Source organism: Colobus angolensis, unplaced genomic scaffold (assembly GCF_000951035.1).
Source record: "Colobus angolensis palliatus isolate OR3802 unplaced genomic scaffold, Cang.pa_1.0 Scaffold169, whole genome shotgun sequence".
Taxonomy (NCBI): domain Eukaryota; kingdom Metazoa; phylum Chordata; class Mammalia; order Primates; family Cercopithecidae; genus Colobus; species Colobus angolensis.
Genome location: NW_012114810.1, coordinates 2,675,648 through 2,682,993, shown reverse-complemented (window position 1 = coordinate 2,682,993; position 7,346 = coordinate 2,675,648). Strand labels below are relative to the sequence as shown.

Sequence of the window (7,346 nt, the reverse complement as noted above, 5' to 3'; positions counted from 1 at the left end):
ATATATATATATATATATATATGAGAAAGATACTGACACAATAAATAAAAGGATACAAGTATAAATGAGCTCTGGATTTCCAGCATTTGGAGCATTTTGGAGTTCTTGGAAGAGAAAATGGAGGATATTAAGAGAGAAAGAAACAACTCAATAGGCAGACCAGTACTGAAGCAGAATATATTCCAGAGTGTGGGTCTGAAGCTGAAAGATACGTCACCATGCCTGTCTCATCCCCAGGGAATATATACTAAGCTGTAAAACTATATCTAATCCATTTTTTATTTTTTGAGGTAATAGTAAAAAGGACTCATACCAAAAGAGGATATAGAAGGAAGCACTACTTGACCAGTTTCATATTATAGCTAACTTCTTCTGATTCCATTTACCCAAAATCATGACCTTCGACCTTCTCTTATATACATATCCCTATTTTTTACATAGTCTCCTCATTTATAGAGACTAGGCTACAAAGAACTGTCAGAAATTACATGAAATAATTTCTGTAAGGAAAAAGGACAGAAAAGTCAATGAAGAAAAGATCTGCTTTATAATTTCCCTATGACCCAAGAGATGGTGCAATAGGCACATTATTCTGCCTTCCAGAGAGGCAGAAAAAAATGAGTGCACACAGATGGTATGGGAACTTCACTTTTTATCCTTGCTTGTTTTGTTTGCTTGTTTGTTTGTTTTTCCTAGGTGAAACACTCCATTCCTGAAGAACTGTTTCCAAAACCCTTCCTTTACCAAGACAATAATTCCCTACTTGCTGACTATTCCTAGAAAAAGCAGATTTGAATTTGACTTCTGTCTTCTCCACTTAATAGCTAAGTGACTTGAAACAAGTTACAGATTTCATCTGAGCCTCAGTTTTCTCATCTGCAAAATGGAAACATAATATCTAGATAACAGGGTTGTTGTTAGAATCAATGAAACAATGTACATCCACACACAAAGCACTATGCTTGACTTAAAAAGGAATGTAATTTCCATTCTTCTGCCAACACACAGAGAACGGTACTCAAAAACCTAGAACATGGCACACACCATAGAAAAACTTTTCTCCTGAAAGCTATCATTTCCAAGGGGAAAAACCACTAACCAAACCTATGATGGAGGAATCTTCATGTGCAACCCTGTTACTGTGGAGAACACACTCTGAAAAAAAATATGAATCTGTTTTGAAAGTGACTTTGGTGATAATCTAGTCCAACTCTTAATAAGTAATTCTCAACAAGCAGAGAAGGGACCAAAACGCATATGTAATATGCCTCGTATTTTCATGATACAAACCAGGAAATAAAGCCCAACAAAATTCTAGTTGGTGAGCATATTCAGAAAACAAAGTACTGAAAGAATTAATTTTTTCTTTAATAGTAAAAAATATTCATATGATACTTGACAATAAATTCAGTTACTTCATGAAGAGCTCATTGCATTTTCAGCCAATGCAAATATTAAATATTTCTCCTTTACATCAAATCAAAATTTATCTACCTTTTATGAGCAGCCAAAGATCCCTTGCTCTGTTCCCTTCCCCCACCACCCCACACATGCTGACATTCACAAATTCACCTTCACTCTTGCTCTCTCATGCAAGCGTTAGTGGTTCTGATGTACCACACTTTTCAGCCCTTCTTTTCTCTCAGATCCTCCTCTCCTGGAGAATCTTCCTGAAAAGCAAATACAGAAGAGGAGCAAAGAGTAGTAAACTACAGCCTGCAGTTCACAGCTAGCTTGTCATCCATTTTTGTGTAGCCTACAGGATAAAAAGGTTTTCTACATTTGTAAGTGGTTGAAAAAATATATGACATGTGAAATTATATGAAATTCAAAGATCAGTATTGACAAATAAGTAATACTGAAACAAAGCCATGCTCGTTTGTTTACATATCATCTAGGGCTGCCTTTATGCTACAACAACAGAGTTGAGAGTAGTTGCAACAAAAATTATCTGTCCTGCAGAGATAATATTTTGTACTATCTGGCCCTTTACAAAAAAAAAAAAAAAACAAGTTTGCTGGCCCCTATTTTAGAACACTGGCCCCAAGAGCACGTTCATCTGGAATAGTCTTCACTCACAACCCTCTCCTCCCTTTGTGACAACAGCTGGCTCCTGCAGGTAATCGGTCTTCACTCAGCAAATTCCACCTCCCCTTTACTCCCACAGTCTCAGCCACACCTTTAAAAGGTCATCGCTCTGATGAGGCATGAAAACCTGGCCCAATCAGATGTCGAGAGGAAACACGGCTACAGAATGGATACTGACTCTGCAGCCCTCTGGGCAATTCTTAGAAGAAAACACACAGCCTAACAATAGTTGAATTTGGAATCCTGTAATTTATCACTTGCCAACAGTTGCTACCACACCTTCGCAAATCCTGATGACCATATTGCACAAGTTTTAAGTCCATGTAACTTCACACACCTTCAGTGAAATTTGTGTTATATGTTCACAATGGAAGAAATGCAGAGCAAGGGCCTCAGAAAAAAGCAGAAAGCTATTCATTGATTCTCAATGCTAAGATTCAGTTTATATTAAGGTAAAATCATGTCCTCTGAGGCAAAGATGGCAAGAGAGAGGGCAGACCCTAGTAATCATGTGAAAAGGTGGAAGTTGGTCAACACAGAGGACTATAGTTTTGATCCTTGTTTCTCTTTCAATTGAATTCAAACTTACATTTATTGGAGACTGTTATGTGACAAGCAGTATACTAGGTCTCCAAGTGACATAAGGATAAATAATGTCCATTCCTTATTCTCACGGAGCTCATAACCTAGAAATGAAATAAGCCCATAGACAAATGTGTGTGTATGTGTGTATGTGTGTGTGTGTATGGGTTTGGGAAAGGCAAGGATATACAACAAATAACTAACAGTAGTTATTTTTGGCTAGTGGTTTTAAAGGTATTTTGATTTTATCTTATTTGCTTATCAATATTTTCTAATTTTTATATTAAACAATAATTGTATAGTAAAACAATTTTTAAAGATTACAACATAGTATGATTTATACAACAATAAATATGAACAAGATACACAATTACAACTCCCTCTTGAGTAATTCAGGAAAGATTTCCTATGGGAAGCCTAAATTGGATTTTGAAGAATAATTAGTTCACTAGGCAGACAATGAGGAAAGACATTCTAAGAAAAAAATATGAAATAACATGGTATATTGAGGAAGTTTGAAATATTACTAGTTAATTACTGGTGGAGCACAAAGAGAAATATGGAGGGGAGAAATGGAGCTGGAAAAAAGCCACAGTCCAGATCCTGAGGAGCCATAGATCCCACACTAACAAGCACACATTTCTTCCTAAAATTATATGGTGTTTGAAATGAAAGCTACATTGGTGAATGGCCAATAAGGGGTCTGGTAAATTGAGATAAAAGGTAAAATGAAATTAAAGAGATAAAAGGATGACCTGGTGCCATTATCCATTTCAAAAGGTAATAACAATACCACAGATGACACTTTGGCTGGAATATCATTTAAGAAAATTTAGCTTAGAATGGAGAGTTTGACAAGATGATCTTTACAGTCCTTTTAATCATCAGTTTCCATGATTCTTTGACATTTGGGCCATGATATCCCTGCACACACTCCATTCAACTTCTATTAAAATCCACACAATTTGTTGTCAATGTATTGTGCTACATAGTTTGATGAATACAAAAAGAGGCCTTTCTGCAAAGTGTCCTGACACTTTGGCAGGTGGGGCTGAGAGTAGCCCAGATTTCGGAACTGCTAATGTAATCTTAGGTGAACATGTAAGGAAGTGAGAAAGAAGGTAAACACCTGGGAGGTGGAGATAGAGGTGGAGATGGGCTTGTTTAGGAGTAAATTAGGACATCTCAAAGAGAGCAGCTCCTCCCTAAGATGGACCATCATTCCCTCTATAAAAAGGCCACTCTGCCCAACTAGCAGCACCCTGCAAGCTGCTTCTGTCTCTATCCTACTTGTTCCTCTGGTGAGCTAGGTAAGTGAGCAGGAGTTCAACTCCACTCAAGGGTACTTAGGGCTATAAATTATGAAAGTCTGGGATATGCTCTAAAGCAAAGAGGCACTAGATACAAGGCTTCTCTTTAGTATACTCTGAGGAAATTTGGTATAAGTTTAAGTTTACTGAAAAGAAAAATGAAACGACTAGGACTATGTATATTACCTCCTTTCTTTGAGGTTGTTTCCCTCATAACATGGATATCATGGGGGTTCTAATTATCCACAGGCAGGTTGCCTTCTTTACAACTGAGCTTTTTCTCTCTATTGTGTAATAAGGTCTGAGGGTCACTTCCTGCTTGGAGAATGAGAACAGAAGCTGGATCTAATAGCAGTTATCCTTAGCTTCATATCACCTACGCTTGTAGTTGGCTTTGCTCACATTGTCTACTTTCTCTGACCTAGAAGTCTTGAGAGTTCAGTTCAGCCATTGATGCTCCTTAGTTGGAGTAAGGTGTGTCATGTAAATGGTGGAACTGTACCCACCGTATGGTTGGAACCTAGAGAGAAAGAGGAAGTAGATGAAGTGGAATACTCAGGACTTCTACAGCTCCAGAATAAAGCTGATATTATCCCTGGTAATGGTGGGAAGCCAAAAACAGAGAGTCATTTTTCCTATATTCATTCAGGAATGGAAATAAGACTTACGGATTATGTTCCTAATTTCATCATTCTCTTGCTACATGGCTTGAACAAGTCATTCAACTGTGAATTGCTTCTCAATTACAACAGAATGAAGTTAATCATGCCCGACTAATTCTGAACAATTATTATAAATAATCAGACCTACTTATGTGTTTAAACAAGAAATGAGAATAGTAAGGGGTTGGTCTCTCTTTTTCCTCCCTTTAGGTTACTCAAACTTGCAAAAAAAAATGCCTAAACTCCTACAAGGCATCATCACTGTCATTGATGTTTTCTACCAATATGCCACCCAGCATGGGGAGTATGATATGTTGAACAAGGCAGAGCTGAAAGAACTTCTGGAAAATGAGTTTCATCAAATTCTGAAGGTAAGAACTCCATGTCAGGATGGAATTATGCAGGAATTTTCTTCTTTATCCCTTTCCACCTTCTTGTCACATATGTCAAACATCCTAGAGGATTCTCCCTACTTGGTGATAGAGAACAGGGTTTGGTAAAGGTTTGAGATAACATCAAAAGCTGACCCATGATGGTTTCCATAGCATAACTAAGGGAAGTGATCCTACTAAACAACAAACAAAACCTATAGATTAATGTCCAATCTAAGTGACTAATTCTTACAAACCCAGACAGTCCTCAGAAAAACTGCAAAGTAGATTTCTGAGTTCAGGAAATTAGCATTACCCCTGAATCACAAAAGAGTGTATCCGCCACCTTAAAACTGTCAGGTCTAGATTTTATAGCTTAGATATTTCGGAGCTTATATCAGACTTCTGAGTTTCAATTCCTTAAATTTGGATTTCTGATATGATATTCAGATATCAGATGTCATAGATACAGTGTGTCAGCTAAGAATCTCATAATCTTCACCTCTAACTTTGTTTCTTCATCTTTTTGCCCAAAGCAAAAACCTGGTATCATTTTTTATTTTCTCTCTCTCAGCAGACACCACTACCTTTCAACCTCCATCTAACTCATCAATAATCTTTCAAAACAACCCGTTTCTCTTCATCACTATTATTAGTCCTCTAGTTCAGGCCACCTACTACTTCTACTCTCAGCATTAGATGCAAAGATAATCATTTCACTCCTCAGCTAAAAATCCTTCAATAGTTCCCGATTGCTCTTAAAATGAAGTACAAAGTTCCTTAACATAAAACTCATAATCTAGTTGCTATTTATCTCTCTATCCACATTTCTTCAGTCTTCAAACTCTAAATATAGCAATCCTGAATTTCTTTCAGTTCCTTGAGTGCTCTATGACTTCTCTCACCTGTAGCCGTTTGTTCATATCATTCCCTCTGCCTAGAACAATCTTTTCCCCTTCTCCTTCCCTTCCTACTCCTTCATTTGGCTAATTCTAATCCATCCTTCAAAAGACATCATTTCCACTCATTAACCTTCCTAGGACCCCCAATGGTTCCTCTCTCATGTACTCTTGTAGAACCCTTATCATAATAAACTATAATTTTAAGTTTGTATATCTGTTCAAATAAACATTAAATTCCATTTTTTTCAGGAAGCAAACTTGTTCACTGCTTTATACTCTCATGTGACATAATGGTAGGCAAGTAGTAACATAGTAAATCTTTGCTCAGTGAGTAAATTAATTACCTAGTTAATTTAATTGGACAAATAAAGAAAGCTTGATATAATTAACGTAAGTATAAAAATGTATTACTTGTAAATTAACTAATCATTCATATTTGACCCATTCTTTACCAAAAATAATCAGCCCTCTTGTTTCCTTTCATTTTCCAGTTGCATCCTATCCTATTCTAGCTGCTTCTCACCGCATTATTCATTCCATATTCCTTTTTCTCTTTCAGCTCAGGCCTGCCTAAATGACTATGTGAATGAGTTCCATATACATAAGCCAAACATTTACATTTTAACATCCTTCCTTCAGTTGGTTAGCTAGGTGTATTGTACATACTAACAGAGCTACTCCTTGTACCTTGCTGTTATACAGAATCCAAATGATCCAGATACTGTGGATATCATCTTGCAAAGTCTGGATCAAGACCATAACAAGAAAGTGGATTTTATGGAGTATCTTCTGATGATATTCAAGCTGGTTCGGGCTCATAATAAAATCATTAGCAAAGATTACTACCAAGCTTCAGGGTCAAAGCTGAGAGACGAGAGTCACCAGCACCAAGAGGAACAAGAAGAAACAGAACAAGAGGACAAATGGCAAGAATCCTCTGCTAGTCATTCAAGTTGGAGTGCAGGAGAGAATGATTCCTATTCCAGGAACGTCAGAGGAAGCATTACACATGGGCCTGAATCCATATCCAGAAGATTGAGTTTTCAAAGAGACTTTTCTGGTGAAAATAATTCCTGCTCAGGTCAGTCTTCCAGGTACGGTCAGCATGAGTCTGGCTCCCAACAGTCTCCAAGACAAGGCCAACATGGGTCTCCCTCAGGGCAGTCTCCCACCTATGGTCAACGTGGGTCTGGCTACAAACAGTCTTCCAGCTGTGGGTCACATGGGTCTGGCTCACGCCAGTCTTCTGATTTTGGTCAACATGAGTCTACTTCAGGGCAGTCCTCTGGATACAATCACCATGGATCTGGCTCACGGCACTCCTCCAGCCACGGGCAGCATGGTTCTACATCAGGACAGTCATCAAGCTTTGGCCAGGAGGGATCTAGCACAGGCCAGTATTCCAGATACGGCCACCAGGGCTCTGGCTCC

General features: G+C 38.0%; 1 long non-coding RNA gene across 1 annotated transcript; it reads left to right on the top strand.

Annotated features, from left to right (window-relative positions):
* Window positions 1-3,930: 3,930 nt before the first annotated feature.
* Window positions 3,931-6,645, top strand: LOC105508891. Its single transcript, XR_001001348.1, has 3 exons — window positions 3,931-3,980; window positions 4,853-5,013; window positions 6,618-6,645. It is a non-coding gene; the product is annotated as an uncharacterized LOC105508891 (long non-coding RNA).
* The last annotated feature ends 701 nt before the right edge of the window (window positions 6,646-7,346 follow it).